Below are 17069 nucleotides of genomic sequence, written 5' to 3'. Positions count from 1 at the left end.
TCCAAACCTTGAGGACCTGAGCTCTGCCCAATGCCGTGAGCCCCATGGAGACAAACAAACAGCAGGATGGTTTGTCTCAGGATTGCCACCCCCCTGGTGACCCACATCTCATATATGTATACATGCATAAATGTATCTCATCTGGAAAAGAGCTCCTTGAAGCCTTCCATACATCTATATGCAGTGAGGGCCATGGAGCATCTCCTGTTCTCATGCTGCAGGCAGTGCTGACCTCTCCCAGGCTCTGTGAAGCCGACCAGATGCCCCCATTAGAACACATCAGTCAGCTATATTGCTGTCTTGAATTTTTAATGATTTTTGCCAACTCAATACAGTACTTGCTTCAAAATATTTTAAGTGGATGTTAACATCCAGTTTTTTTCCATTCTCCTTCCTACTGACTGGGGAATATTAAGTAAATATTTGAGATGAACCATTTTTATTAGAAACAGATCTTGGGATATCCCTATTTGAGAGGAGAATTAAAGATGTGGGTGTTTCTCCTGCTGATCCAGTTCCTGGTATTGTTTGTTGGGTGATCTCACTTCTCTGCTTTTCGCCTGTCAGGTAGAACAACTACTGTCATATATTTGTCCTTATAAAATAGATCCCATCAGATTTTGAACACATTTGCACACAGATCTCACTGTGACCCACTGGTCATGAAGGACCCATTGGTCAGTGTAGCTGTCAATGTAAATATGTGTCCTCTTTCTACGAATCTTTACGTGGATGGAACCAAAGGTCTGTATATGGGGTATAGCTTACAGCTCATTTCCAGTTCATTTCTGTCACTCACTATCACAGAATTGTCAAGGTTGGAAAAGACCTCCAAGGTCATCCACTCCAACCCTCCATTCCCACTGCCAATATTCCCCAACTAAACCGTGTTGAGTTTGCTTCACATATCCAGCAGTTGGTACAGAAACCAGCTTCTCCTTAATTCCTGTTCCAACCGGGTGGGATATCAAAACAATAATCCCTTATTTGTATCACAGTACACACTTTGAAGTTGAGTTGTTCACAGTAGCTAAATGAGGTGCTTTAAAATCTTAAAAGTCTCTCCCTCCTGAAAACTCCCATTCTTAGGTATGCTTTTACTGTAAACTCAATGCTTTTGTATTGTTGCATGAAGTTCTTGGGGGGGGAGGGAATGAAGCTAAAACACCAAAGAAAAGTTTGCTTTGAATGTGGGTCAGAAGTGTGCTAATCGTCTCACTTCTGTTCCTAGTGTCTTTGGTATGCAGTGTGTCTCATACCATACAAAAACCTCTGTTTTGGGATACTTTTATTCCCACATTTTACCAATTATGAAGACATTAAGGATAATTAATGTTACTGACTCATTCTCCAGGTGCTTTGAGATCTTGGAGCTAGGTTTTGTTGTTTATTGCTGCGCTAAGATTCAGTGTGAACCTTGGAGGCTGTATGAGCACATTTATCTGGAATGCTTTGAATTTGGGTTTAAGCATTGTAATGTCAGAAGGATGCGAGTTCCACTTCATGGTTCTTTACTTGCAAGAGAGAAGAAACATTGCAAAACTGATCTCTTTATTGGGACTTCATGTGGTTTTCTGATCTTATTTCCCCAGCCACCTCCCTCCCATGGTGCTTTCTCCAGTCAGGCTGGATGGGATGGGTAGCAGTGGGGTTGGATGAGATGGACTGCAGTGAGGTTGGATGAAATGGGCAGTGATAGATGTAATGGGATGCATGGAATGGACAACAGTAGGGTTGGGTGGGATGGATAGTGGTGGGTTGGATGGGATGGATAGTGGTGGGTTGGATGGGATGAATAGTGGTGGGTTGGGTGGGATGGATAGTGGTGGGTTGGATGGGATGAATAGTGGTGGGTTGGATGGGATGGATAGTGGTGGGTTGGATGGGATGAATAGTGGTGGGTTGGATGGGATGGATAGTGGTGGGTTGGATGGGATGGATAGTGGTGGGTTGGATGGGATGAATAGTGGTGGGTTGGATGGGATGAATAGTGGTGGGTTGGGTGGGATGGATAGTGGTTGGGCTGGCTGAGCATCCCCAGAGCTATGCAAGGTGATGACAACCAGGAAGATTGCTTTCTTATTGATGCATATGTTGAGAGGATAAGCGCCTTGACGCTTAGTATGGAGGTTGGGTGCCTGCTAAGTATTGGCGGTGGAGCAGATCAAACCTTGGTAGAAATCCCAGTGACACCTGAAACAAACATTCACCGTGGTGCCGGCACAAGGGCTGTGGATAAGGAGAGCAGTCAGAAAAATTCAGTAGTGCGCCCTGAGCTCCTCCTGAATTGAATAAAGAGAAACTCTGGGCTGGGAAGAAAAAAAAAAAAAAAGAAAAAAAAAAGAAAAAAAAAGTTGTGCTTGAGGTTAGCGCTGCTCTCCGCCGCAAAGCCGATGACATCAATGTTGCCATGGAGACAAAATCTTCACTTAGGTATGGTGAGCCCCGAGCCTGCGGCTGCCAAGGAAACCCGCCGAGCGCCAGGCAGCCCCGCGCTTCCGCACATGGCCCCGCCGCCTTCCTCCTCCTCCTCCTCCTCGCCCTGCCCCATGCCAGCACTGCCGCAGCTTTCTGCCACCCGGTTGTTGCCCTGTAACCCGCTGCCCTCAGCCAGGAGCAGTCAGTAGGCACCAGAGTGAACCGCGGGCCGGAGGGAAGGAGCGGGGCAGACGCCCTGCCTGGTGTTTGGTGGTCTGGCTGAGCATCACCATCGCCAGCAGGTCCCCTGCTCCTGGGGCTCTGCACAGCCTGGCCAGGAGGATCCCAAAGGCCAACCCTGCCCCAGGGGCTGTCAGTCAGTCTGTGGGCCAGGGCAAAGTCCTGCTTTGCATTCACATCCAATGAGCAGAAGCCAAAGCTCCAAAGGTGGTGAAAAATGTTCTTTCTTAGCTTATTTTAAGGCCGGCCTGAGCGTTTACTAAGTGCCTGAAGTTTTGTGTTTCTTTGTTTTGAAGTGGCCACTGAGCAGCAGAGGTGCTTTGCTGCTGTGGCCCCTGGTGCCCTGCATCGCTTCGGTGCTGGCTCAAAAGCGATGATTTTGAGGGAGAAAGGATATGATTTACTCAGAGGCAGATCCAGGTTAAGCCAACCCTCTCCTTGAATTCCGAAATATATTTTAAAGTAAATATCCAATGGTTTTACAGTGAAATTATTCATTTTTATTTTAGAGCTGTGGTAGGGGCAAGGGGAACTAATAGACAGCAGATCTCCATAGCAAAACAAGGCTTTTTTAGGCCTGAATTTTTAAGGTTAATTATTGATATCCTCTGAAATCAGAAATTTTACACAGGACCAGATCTCCACTGCATGATTTCTGGTCACAAGAGATGAGCGTAGCCAAGGGGAAGTGACTCATGGCTGCCTGTGGTTGAAATTAATGAGATTTTTATCTGGAAATATTCCTGTGAGTGCCTTCTTCTTTGTAGTGTGAGTCAGGACAATAGCATGGAAATCATCCTCGAGGAAAACGGCGACCTCAGTGTGATGGCTGCAGAGCCACGATGCTCGCCATGATCAGCGCTGGGACAGCTGAGCTGTGGGTGCAGGAATCCCTGTGATCACCCACGAGAAGCTTTATTACAGGCAAAAAGGAGAATATGAGGGAAAAGGAAATTGGATGGGGGAGTTGAGGTGGGACTTACATTGCATGTTAACTTATTTATTGCAGATAGGAAAGAGTTAACTGCAGATTTCCAAAATGATTCCAAAAGCACTTTCATGTCGTGCATCATCATCTCTGCAAGGTCTTACCAGGCTGTAAGCAGCCTGATGGAGCTGTAGGCATCCTTGTTCATTGCAGTGGAGTTGGACAGGATGACCTTTAAGGGTCCCTTCCAACTCAAGTGACTCCATGATTACAGGAGAGCTCATTTTAATGGAGGGGAAATCCTTCCCAACCTGTGCTGGCTGCTGCCTTCCCAGGGAGAAACAGCAGCAAGGAGGAACCATGCGGCCGTGCGGTGCTTCGGATCCCAGCCCTGCCAGTTTGGTTATTGATGGAAAGCGGGTGGTGGTGCTTTGGGAGCCTCCCACGAAGGCTTGGAGGCCTCGTGCTGCACGTGCGTCACTGAGGCTGTTTTTATCTGTGGGTTTTCCAGCACGCTGAGCAATGTGGGGTCGCCCAGGAGGGACCCTGGTGGGATCTCCCCTCTGTGTGACTCACAGTCGTGCCGTGGGAGCACTCCGGCACGCTGCACTCTTCAACTGTGATTCATGGCACTCTGGGAGAATAAATAAGACGGTGCCGCACGCAGTGCAGAAAGGTGTCAGGGCAGTGGCACCGCCAGCAAACAGCAGTGGCTGTAATGCAGCTGGCAATGTCCTAAATAGGGCGGAATGCCTCGCCGCATCCATGCAGAGATGTGGTCGCTGCTCGGTCCTGCATGTGCCAAGCAAAGATGCTGGGCTGATGTCATTGCACTTCGGAGCGGGTTTGCTGGAGCCCGAGGATGTTTGTTAGCAGTGCAGGGCTGGCACTTCTCAGGCTGAATCTGCAGGGTGATTCAAACGGCAAACAGCCTCGTTTGTCTGGATGGCTCCCAAAAGCAGGGTAACCCGGGTCACTGCTGCAGAAGGTGTTGGTGATGCTGGTATCCGAAGCACCATAGAGACAAAAATCAAGAGCGGATTTTTTTAACAGGATCCAAACGAATTATGTCTCTAAAATCGGTTGTTTGGGGGAAAAACTTCAGCTGTCATTGCTGGTACCTGAGTGCTGGTGAGTCATCCAATTACGTCCCTGAGTCTGGGAAATGGAGAACGGGAGGCTCGCTGCCTGCTCAGCCAGGGAAGCAATGCTGCTGCAAAGCCTCACGCGTGGCTCAGGTTGTCTCTTCGCTCCAATTTAATTGTGGCTTTGGCCAAAGAATGTCTCCAGGTGCTGCTATGGCTCTGCCCAGGTGGGCTCCTGCAGCACCGTGGCCACATGGCCCTGTGAGCTCAGTGATGCAGCGGGAGAAGCACTGCAGGAAATGTGCAAAGGGGAAGAGCTTGGTGTCTGCTGGGAGCTGGGTGTGAATGCACACCTTTCATTCAGTCTGCTCCGTCATTAAGGACACCATGCAGGTAACTGTCTCTTCTCAGAGCAAGGCAACACTTCAGGTGGAGATGCACACAGGTCAGCCAAACAGAGGGGCAGAGGTGAATGAGCGAGTGTTAAATGAGCTGAGTGCTTAATTGCCAGTGCATGTCTGTTCCCCCCGTTCCTTGGGCTTCAATCTGTCTTTTTCTCAAACCTGCAAGAGAGAAATAGCATAGGGCAGCATAATTAGTGAGTGCTCCACTGCATCTTACATCGCTGTAATGTTGCCTTTCTTTCAAAATAAAGCAAGAAAGAATTCCCCTCATTTGATTACATGTTCTGTTCTTCCTTTCAAGCTTGTCAACGTGAAGCACGGAGCTTGCCTAATCCCTTCTTGTTATTTAATTACGTGGCGACGGTGCGCTGCTCTGGCTTCTCTCCATGCCTCAACACTTTTGGCACTGCATTCTTCCCCAGCCTCCATGTGCTCCAAAAACCTGTGGATGAGGGACACACATCCCCGCACCCCAGCCTGCAGGGTGTCACTGCTGATTTGCAGTGGCTGCAGCTCTGGAGAGGGCCAGTGTCTCCCTCACGAGGCCCATGACCTCTGCATTGACATTTCATCCTCTGTGGCCCTCAGCAGTTTAAGTGTGATGCTGGTGAGGAAAGGAGAAGATCATCCCCACGGCGTAAAACACCATGAGTCAAAGGAAGCAGGTTTCCATCACGATGGTGAACATGCTTAAAGCAAAAGTGTTCTGGGTGAGGATGTGCTGGAGGTGGGGTGGAGGAGTGATGGTACATGGATCAGCTTGGATCCATGGCTTCACACACTCTTCTTTAGCCATGAAGTAAGCACTGCAGAGGCATTAAATGTTGTGTTTTTCACTGCCAGCCTCATTGCCTGTACCAACATAGCTTTGCCTTGGTGCTCATATGGACGTTGTGGGGCTGCCACTGTGGTGCTGGAAGTCAATGCTGGGCCACAGCACTCTCATGGGAGAGCTTCAGAAAGGGTAAAGGATTTTGGCTGGGATGTGGTGCTCATATTTTGTAGGCTTTGGGCATCCCCACCTAAATCTGTGGGGGATGGAGATTCTGTTCTCCTCTGCTTCCATTTCATTTTGTTTGCTTTATTTGGACCCCATCACAGCATTTCTCAGGCTCAGGCCCAGCACTTAGCAGCAGTAGCACAGGAATTGATTTCAGCAGAAGTAGGCAATTCCCTAAATTATTAATGCTAATAGTGGACAAACCACAGGGCATAGGCAAAAATAAACAAGACAAAGAGCTGGAGAAAAGCAGGAGGAACAAGCATCTCACATGCAGGAATCCGCACTGTGAAGACATGCTTGATGCATATCCCAAAATCCTGCTTGGGGTGGGATGCCACTGTGCTGTCCCCATCCCTGAGGCTGCCCGGTTCATACAGGCCATGCAGCTCAGTGTCAGCTGCCTGCTGTGTCCTACTTGTGCTTCTCAGAAACCCTCTGTGTTTTTAGCTGATTTGCTTTGACATCAGCAGCCGGCAAGAAGTTCTCTGTGTCGGGGTGCGTGGGAGTGCTATGTGACACCTTAATCATGCTAAACAGGAACACACATTCAGATTTCCTCGGTGTTTCAAAGAAATGTGATTTCCTTTGTGCTGCAAAGAAAGAGTTGAGTTGATTGCGACTGGCAGAGGAGATGGGCTGTGTTGTGGTGAGTTAGGGTGCCAGGGAAATAAAGGACCCTTTGCTTCCTAGCTGCAACTCTCAGGGTCTGGAATATGGGATGAAACAAAGGTAGGGAGGATTTGCAGAGCAGGAGGTGATGTACAGCGGGCAGTGTGCTCCTGTGAGCTGTGACATGCACACAGGTGAGGCTCGATTTTCTGGTGTGCTCATGTTGCTGATGGTTTTGCTCGCTTGGCTGTGCTCACCTTGAGGCACATGACCAGGTCCCATTTCCATCCTATAATGCTATGGTGCTATGACTCTCTGGTTCTGTGATTCTAGGTGTGTGCCCCACAGCCACGTGCAGTATTGCCCACAAGGCACTGCCATGGGACAGCTGTGCTTCCCACCAGGTTCACCACCACGTGGCAGCTGTTGTTGCAGTCCCTGCCCAACCATTTGAGCTTTCAGCACCGAACTAGGAACTGCCCAAAGCTGCATGCAAGAAGTAGGTCAGTGGAGGCAGCAAGAAAAGGCACTGCTGCAGTCTTGGTGCATCATCAGGGTCCAGTCCTGCTCCTTCTGGCAGAGCCAGGTGTCCATTTCTAAGCCTGGGGGGACTGATGGCATTTCAGAGCAGTGGGTGAGCACTCACATGAAATCACCTGTGTGAAAGTGCAGTGCAGGCAATGCTAAGCTGTGCTGCACTGAGATCACTGCAGACGTGTTATTTTGGGACAGCATTCACACTGTGCTCCTTACCCAGACAAAACGGCGATTGACGTCATTTTTTCCATAATGTTGCTTTTATTTGAAATCATATCTATACATCTTGTACAAATCAACCTAATAATAAGCGCTCGTGACAGATTCTACTTATGGATTAGTTTTGGAATTTAGTTTCTAGACGTGATTTGACTTCAGTTGGAATTACATCCATAAAAGGGCTGCAAAAACAGAGGGCAAATGCGAGAAAATAGGATTTTGTCTATAACTCAACATATTTGTTTGTGGAACCCTTAACGATGTTTTAATCTTCCATGTGAAAACTGCCTCATCACCTCTTGATTTACAGCATTTTCCCTTGCCTTTCCTCTCTTCTACTCCGTTGGTATTTCTTACAAGGCAGGTATTGTCAAACCTCTTTCTTCAAACATATAATAACCACCTTTTGTATGGAACAGGCGTATAAATTACTCAGCTTATATGACAGAACAGAAAATAAAGAGCTGAATATCTGGCAGAGATGCCAGAGAGTGATGTTATTATAACCTTCCTATGGAAGATTTGCCAACAGCAAGTTACGCCTTGGTGCAATAACCAATGACAATGTTTGCAGGAGAAGGCTTTATTACACCAAGTATTAAGAAACATCGTAGTATGTTGTACTTGCAGACCAATCTCACCTCTCTCATCAAGATGTTCAATAGCAACCCTTGCTCATAATAGATGGGATTTATTGCTTAAATGGACCACAGGTGTAGAAAGACAAAATCACAGGGTTTTGCTTGTCAGTTCTACAGCCTGCTTGAGTACACCTTCATGGGAATTTTCCTACGTTGCATTTTTGGTTCTTTTTCAAGTGAAAAATTTGAAAATGTGCAGTTTTTCAGTTTTCCCTTAAGCAAACGACACCAGGATCAGAGTAGTTCCAAGGCAGAATGATCCAAAGGAAACCAAATCACAGTGCTTGATGTTGACCAGTTTAAAACATCTGCCCATCTTTGCTGGTGCTGCCATCAGACATGCGGGCTTCATGCCCAAGTGCCTTGCCCCTAGAGCTTCTGCACTTCCCCCAGTAAGCTGTAGGCATCTTTTGGCCGGAGCAATGCAGCCCGTGCCTGCAGCCAGCAGAGAGCCCACCTGCACCATGTGGTAGTAAGGAGCAACATCAGCAGCAGCTCCTTCTGCTTAGTTTGCTGGCAGGTGGCAGCAAGCAGCTGACCTGGGGTGGATGGAGGCTTAGGGTCAGCCTGGCTGGAGCAGAAAGAGCTGGGAGCTCTTGTTGGTGCTCGGTGGTGATGTGCAGTGGGTGCAGTGCTCCATCTCCTGGCAGCCGCTCTGATATGCAAGGGAAGAGCTCCAGCTGCGGTTTGGCCTGGTGAGATGCTGCGTGGCAGCGTCTCTTTCTTCGTAAAATAATTGCTGAATCCAACAGGCTGAAATTCGTTGGTCAGGTGCAGCTGAAATCTCAGTGCTGAGCTCTCTCTGACCAAAGCATGGAAGCCCCATGAGGGTTCTGGCTGCTCTGTATCACTGCCCCCTGGTACAGCCACCCAGCCCTTCCTGTTTGCTTATGGTTTTCATGCCTTTATAAATATTTGCTCATCTGTTTTAGGGAGGATGAAAACGTGCAGGCTCACTCTTTGCTTTAGGTAAACTTTCTGCTAAAAGTCAACCGGTGCGTGACAACAGGGTGAGAGGGAAATCAATTCTCAGGTAGATTTTCAAACATTACCATTTTCCTGTTCACCTGCTGATGTTCAGTGTGGGAACGTGAAATCGGTGGCGGTACTCGAGCTGCCTGCACATGGCCAAGCACAATCTCTGCTGCCCTCACACGGCGCAATCGGGGAAGGAAACTGGAAATGGAAGCTTGTGAAAGGGTTAGCAATGTGAAGCACCCAAATGCCAAATCACCGTATCGTGGGATATGGGCCGTGCTCACAGATAGGTCACATATGCAAGAGCAGATTTGAGGAGATAAGCTGCTAACCTAGCCTATCTCAAGCTGGCAGATTGGAGAAGCTGAGCTAATAGCTGAGTTTGCTCTTTAATCCATCTTTGCTGTAAACCATCTTGAAAGATCACCAAGCAGTATGCAGGCTGTGAGCATGAGCTAAATGAGAAACACTCACCAAGTCACTGAGAAACACAGGAAGACAAGATTCCGAAGCCCAAATAGCACAGTGCTGGCATGTCTGTACAAAGTGCAAGGCAGAAGGAAGGCAGCCCTCACTTTCTGGTGCCAGGCAAGCAGAAAACTGGGTGTTAATCTGGATTAGTTCCTGATCCAATGCACTGTACAAATGCTGTGTCAGGGAAGGCTGCTCACAGCAAGGGAGAAAGAAAACCAGCTTCTTTCTGTATTTTTCTTTCTTTTTCCAGTTTCAGCTGAGCTATTTTGCACAAGGAGATACTTCAGTGTCTCTTGGGGTGTTCAGAGGTTTCCAGTTTTCCCCCAGAAGATCTTATTTTAAACTGAGCTACCAGAAAGTGATGGTGTGATGCAAGGGGATCTGTGATCCTGAGCTGGCTCCAGGGGAGGCTTATCCACCTGAAGGTGTTGGCTTAACACAAACCCAACTGCTGGGAAGGATCTTTCAGCAGTTGCAGGCTTGGGATGCGTGCCTGGCTGCCTCTGCTCTGCAGCCAGAGAAGACCCTTGGGAAGAGCAGAGGTCAGTGGTGAAGGTGGGGTGAATGTGATCATGTCGTGCAATTCCATCTCTGTGGGTGTGCCATGGAAGGAAAGAGTTTGTTTTGCTGGCTGCTGTGAGGCTTTCCAGCTGCTGGAGGGCTGGCGCTGACCCTGTGTTGGTTGCTGCTGAGCGTCTGGAGGTAGAACTCCTAATGCAGTTACACTCAGCTGCTAAATTATGTGAGCAACTAGTCTGAAAGCACAAATAAGGGTGCTTAGAAGACAAACCAGTGACTTGCAAGCTTCTGTTGAGGTAGCAACACTTACACTAGAGGAATTCCAAGCAGAAAGTCTGCTAGTACTGGATGCAGGCAGTGAGTGGCATCGTGGTATTGTGGATGGAGCAGTGCAGCAACAGCAACTGCTGCTTTGGACACACAACAGAGGCAGAGCAGAAAAGCAGCTGTGCTTTCCCCTGTGAACTGAGCTCTGTACCTTCTCTGTTCTTCTTAGAAATGGCCAGCACAGGTCGTGAGTGTGTCTGAAGAAGGACAACAGAGCTGGTGAGGGCTCTGCAGCACAGGTCTTATGAGCAGTGGATAAGGGAACTGGGATGGTTCGGTTTGGAGAAAAGGAAGCTCAGGGGAGACTTCACTGCTCCCTACAGCTGCCCGAAAGGAGGCTGTGGAGAGCTAGGATTGGCCTCTTCTCCCAGGTAACAGTGGCAGCACAAGAAGGAATGACCTCAAATTGCTCCAGGGAAGATTAAGGCTGGATATTAGGAAACATTTATTCTCGGAGCAGTGATGCAGTGGCACAGCTGCCCAGGGAGGTGGGGGTCAGCATCTCTGGAGGTGCTCCAGAGCTGTGGGGATGTGGTCAGTGGGCAGATGGGGGTGAGCTGGGATTGGACTTAATAATCTTAGTGATCTTTCCAACTTTAATGGTTCTATGAGCCTGATGATGATCGCCTGGTGCATTTGGACTCACTGGTTTAGCATTAAAAGAGTGACTGTAGGAGGTGCTACAAGAATGGGTACGGATTCTGGTGCGTGTAATAAAAGAAGTGTTGGGGTGTGTGCACATAGCACTTGTGATACTTCAAGTACTGTGGGTAGAACTTTATGAATCTGAATCACGCAACGTGTTGGTGAAGGTGATGATGGCAGAAGGGAAGGGAACCTGAGCTGCCCACAGAGACAAACGGGAACTTTGGCCCAGAGCACAGAGGGGTGTCTTGGATAGTATTTATCTGTGCATCTCAATTTTATGGCCTTGGTTGCAGAATATTTGCACAGTGACATTTTTCAATGATTTTTTTTTTTTTTGGCCTACATTCCTCTCCTCAGTTCAGAAAGCCAAACTCATACCAGTGAAACAAAGCAAACACCTTTCCTCTAGGAAGAGAATATGGTAAGAGGAGCTGTACCTGAGAGCTAGGGGCAGGAGGGGCTGGGCTGGAGCACGTCTGCTGCTTTGGGCTGCCAGGACACAGCTCATAACTTCTCATCCTAGGAAAAGCAATAGGAGGGATGTATAAATGTAATGGGAGATAGATGAGAAGGAGCACGACTTGGACAGCCTCCTTCTGTGTTGTATTCTCGATGGCAGTGCCAGCATATCATCCCCTCTGATATGTTTTATTATCTGTAAGTACATGATAAGGCCTGTATTGTTTTAAAATTCAATTTATCATGGTAATTTCAAACCCCACTGCTTAATATTGACTTTCTTTTTATTACATAATCCTCTGCCTTCAGGAAACCAGCAAAAGCAACATTGAAGTTGATATAAACAAGTAATGTTTTAAAACATTCTTTTTTTTGCTAACACGATTCCATCGTATGGTGGCTGAGAAACCAGAAACACAGCTGAGTAAGCTGGCATACTGGCCTCAGAACTACAAATGGTTTCTGCAGTGTTGTACTCTCTCAGATTTAGTTTCAAATGAGCAAAGAAAATGAGCCTAATGATGTCTGCCCCAATGGGCAGCAGTGGCTCCATGGTGGTCCTGGATCTGGCAGTGCTTCCAGTCTGATCTGATGCTGCAAAACCGCAGCACAGCCTGAGCTATTGCTCTCAAGGACCCTAGCAAACCCTACAGAGATGGAGTGCTTGTGTTTGAGGTTTGAGAGTATGTTTTCAGAACAACAAATCAGCTGCTGAAACGTGCCTACAGTTTCTAAACAAACTTCCTCTGTGAGTAAACTAATATTGTAGCCTTGGCAGATCTCTTTTCTCCCTCTGTAGCAGCCCAGCATTCAGTGCAAGAAGCATGGCCCTTTTGTCCTTGCCTTTTCTAAACAAAAACACATCCAGGAGGATTCTGTGATTCTATGATTCTATGACTGCTGGCCTTCTCTGTCTCAAGAGAATACTGATTACAGAGCATAGTCATTGTGCCCTGCTGGAACAAGTCTGTCCCCAAACCATTTGTCTTTGCTTCAAACAGTAAAAATGAAAAGAAGGAAAGGTCAAAGCAGCATGACATGGGAGCTCTACACACACTGAGAAGCAATTGCATTTTGTTTTATCTTCAGCTGATGCAACTTCTTCTGTAGAGCCTGACTTTCGATACAGTGATTAATTAGCACCTTTCTTTTTCTCCTTGCAAATCAATTGTGATGTGGCTTAATTCATTTTCAGGTATTCATAGCTGCCTTAGCAACACAGATTTTCTGTTTCCCTCCACTACAGTAAGAACCAGCCTCCTAACCAGGAGGATTCTTCACAGATGAATTTGAAAGCACACATTGCTTTGGGTAACAACCAAGTCAGTTTTCCAGCTTCCTCATCAGAAGTCAGACGTAACCAACCCGTGCCACAAGCAGGTTGAGTTCCAGGTATCTCAGCCAACCATGCTGCTCAAGGACTATTGCTGAACTCTTCTGTGTGTTTTTATTGCATTCATTTTTCATGAGCACCTACAGCAGTAAAGATTATCAGCTAGCTAAAGGTTAATAGCTAACGATCATGAAAGGACAAATTAAAAGTTGTTTCATTATTTAAAGACATACAGCCAATCCTCTTTTCCTCCACTTGCAGTGTTCTTAATGCCAGCTGTCAATCTGTGTTCTCAGATACCTTCACCCTCTTCTTATCTTCATGAGCCAACCCTGAAACTGCTTCCTTCTTTGCTGCATGTTTGCGTTCTGGCAGATCAGGACGATTTTATGGCACTTGCACACACTTGTGCCAGCACCAGACACCAGGGCAGAGCTGCAGACAGGGGCAGCAGGAGAAGGAACTGCCTGTTTCCGTTACAAGTGCTGGGTGAAAGCTCCACTCCAAGTTGTATTCATAGAATCATAGAGTGGTTTAGACTGAAAGGTGAGTTCTAATTTTGCATGTTTTTAATCTAAGAGAATGGTTTTCTTGCTTGCGTTTGTTTCCTGAGAACAACACATAATAAAAATATCTGTCTTTTAAATACCCAGCCCTAGACTTCCTGACTGACCCACTGCAAACCTCTGCTGCTCTGCACTCATTATTTCCTCTCTTTGAAAAAAAAAATAAGAGAAAGAAAAAAAAAGCACAGACAAACCCACGATCTGGCAGCACCTTGCTCTCCCAGTTAGCTCACCTCTCATTTTCAAGCTGCTCTTAACAAGACAGAAAGCTGAAGAACACCCACTTCTCCAGCCTGGGTCCTGATCTCCCCACCAAAGAACTCTCTGATATTCCCTGTAGGAGGAGGCTGAAAACCTTCTGTTTTTCTTTCCCTGTTAATAGGAATTTCCTTCCGCTGTATTTTTTGCTTGGCTGTTTTCTTATCAAAATCCATCCTTTCTGCAACAATACTGCTCTTGCAATGCTAGGAGTGACAGTGGAGTTTGTTTTTAATCTGTTCAACAGCTGAGATTTATTTACAGATATACCTACGTATATGTGTTTACTTGTAAATCTATAACATCTGATTGCTATTTGAGTACAGATCACTAGAAAATTAGCATTATTCAGCTTCAACATTTTCATTGTATTCAGTGGGAACAGATTTTGGTCAGAATTATGTTTCCTTTTTCTTTCAGCCTATTTCCAGCTGAGCTGACAAGCAAGGAGTTGTCCTCTGGCACAGCCTTGAAATCCCAGTTTCCATGTGTAGCTATTCGTTTCCATACAGCATGAGGCTGAACGCAGGCTGTTTGCTAAACACACACCTCAAACCAGGAATAAGAGCTTTTAATTTCCATGTGTTCCTTTCCAGATTAAAGATATGAAATGTTTTACCTCAAGCTCAGCTGCTGGCATTGGCAGAGCCCACGAAACTCCCAGCATTTGTCAAAAAAGTGAGTTATGATCCTTTTTGGTTACAGACGTCTTAAAATCAGGAACAGAGGGCACTGCAAGGGCTTACAAAGCAGAAAGCAAAGAATTGAAAATTTGCCCAGAGAACATGAAACCTGTTACAATTGCTGCGCCTATCTCAGGTTGGGCATTATTAATGAGTTATTAATGTCTGATGCTAGTGACACATCATGAAAGAGCTCAGCCCATGAAGATTGTAATAGTGTCCTGCTAGTTAAAAGTGACATACTTCATGTGTTCCACTTTCCTTCTCATAACTTCCTTTTTTTTTTCTTTTTTTCTATTAGTGACAGCCAGAACCAAATCTGTGCTCCTGAAGGAGGAAGAGAGCGTCATAAAAGGTGGCAGGTTTATTTAAATCACATTTAGTGTTAACAAACAGCTCAGGCAAGTGAAAACACGATCAGAGATTTTGTATGCTTAAGGGCTATTAACAGTATGCTTCTACCCAGGTGGAATCAGAGTACAAAGAGGAAGAAACTTCCATTTGATGCTGCTAGCTAATCTCAGCAGTACATCGCTTGTTACTGTGCCTAGGATTGAAGGTGAGCTCTGTAGTGCTGCCTTTGAGACTCAGTGGGGCAGCTCTCCTTCACAACAGGGGCAAATAATTCCAGGTGTGTGCCAGGAAGGCTCTGGAGTGAAGACTGGGGTTTAAATTACCCAGTTTTCTATGTTCTTTTCTCTGTTGGAAAAGTTCAAATGTAACATTTGCTCTTGAAAGAGTTCACACAACGTATAAATTTAGATTTTTCAGTCAAATGTTGCTGATTGAGAAAGTGTTGGTAGAGTTGGTACTTCTAGATGTACCGCAAAGTGTGTGAATTCATAGCACAAATAAAATGTGCTGGGAGGTGCAGGAGGCTTCTTACACATGGTTTTTAATGTATGTGAAATAATATGACTCTACCAACGTATGAAAGCATGGATTTGGGAAACGGAGCATGTCATGTAATAGGTGATATACATCTGAATTCCTGAAAAATGGGTCCTTTGCAGAGGCTTTTCTGAAGAGGTGAAGTTAAATTGAGTCAGCATGGGTACATGAGCCTCAGTGGAGTTGCACAGGTTGCAGTGTAAGCTAGCAGAGCACACTGCTGATACTGACAAGCAAGAATACAAATTTATTCAGGTTTTTAGTCATTAGTAGATACATTATCTGTATTTTCTCCTTCATTTACCCCCTCCTTTAAATTGTTAATAAATATGTTAGTAAGACTGGGCCCCCATGCCAGGGTCTGTCATAGCTCACTCAGTACCAACTCCCACCTTGATCTGTTGACGTACAGATCTCTCATGCTGTATGTCAGGAAGATGCTTATCATCACAAGTAGAACAGAAGGTTTTGACCCTTTTATGTGACTCACTCAGTTATAACTACAGTGCATAAAGATAACAGCCGTTGCGATTATGATTTGCATTCTATGCAACCATGCTGATCCTGGTGATACACCAGATGGATGCTCTTCCAAGGCACACGTGCCTGCAATGCATATCCCAGCTGAGTCTCTCTCATCCTACCCCTATTCAGAAAAAAAATCACTCAAGTACCTCACGAACTTTTCAATCTTATTTTCATTTCAGTGAGATTTTGATGTGTGCTTTGCACTATTTCATGCCTATCTGTAAATAGCAATGTGCTCTTCTCGTCCACAGCTCATGCTAAAGCTTTGGTTGTCTGGAGGGCTCTCCAAAATTTTTCTGATGTAGCGTGGTACAGATTAAAGGTGTTCTTTGCATGAGTGAGCACTGATGCAAGAAACTTCCCTTCCTGTGTGCCCTGAGGGAAGGCCTTGGCTAATAGTAAATCCTTGCAGTCAGCCATGGAAAGAGCAACAAAAAAAAAAGACTGGGCTATGTCTATCTGATGGTCCCATAGGGACTTCCACCTGCATCAGCAAAGTCAGTGTTAAGAAGGTTTTAGCAGGATGAGAGGAAAATGGGAAGCTCTGGGAGTGTTGCTCCCACAGCATGGTGCTCCATCAGGACAGCAGCCTGTGGCTTAAAAACCACAGGAGGAAAGTTGTAGTGGTTCCATGTCCTGCTGAGACCTTGTTGAGACTGAAATGATCCCTACTGATGGTGCTGGAGAAGAGCTGCTGGCACTGGGGCTGTGGAGGAAAGATCTACACTGCCTCATGTTTCAGCTGAAGGTATGATTGCTGGCCCTATAAGTATAGTGGTGTTTTGTGTAGCCAAGCAAACCAGCCCAAGTCACTGAGCAAGGAGTTAGCAGGTGTGCAAAAAACCCACACTTAGTTCATGTGTTTTTACATCTGCTTTTAGTTTTGTATCAATCAGCCCAAATCACATGACAGAGTTTCTGCTAAATTGGAACTTTAAAAAAACATGGTTCTGAGAAATGAAAGTTTTCTTCTGCAATAGGGAGTTTTGCTGTGCAGAAATGCCATTCCTCACAGTACAGGAGGTCATGGTGTGAAGCTTGGGGATGTGCTCTGCCCCAGGCTGGCTGCTGCTGGGGACCTCTGCAAACCTCCCTCTCCACACCTCGATTCCTTTGGAAACGTGAAAAAAATAATTTCTATTCTGTTTTAAAAAATGTTTTGACACCTGCAAACGAAAACCGCTGCAGAAATGCTAAGGGATGCTATTGTACCAAGTGTACGAGGACAGAGGGCAGTAATTTCTCAAAAGATTTTTTAAACGTAGAGCCTGCAAGTAACGAGGGGCAAAGTCAGTGAACCGAGAAGCAGCTGAATATCGTA

The sequence above is a fragment of the Tympanuchus pallidicinctus genome, unplaced genomic scaffold (genome assembly GCF_026119805.1).
Source record: "Tympanuchus pallidicinctus isolate F22 unplaced genomic scaffold, pur_lepc_1.0 scaffold22, whole genome shotgun sequence".
NCBI lineage: Eukaryota > Metazoa > Chordata > Aves > Galliformes > Phasianidae > Tympanuchus > Tympanuchus pallidicinctus.
This window is presented reverse-complemented; position numbering follows the sequence as displayed.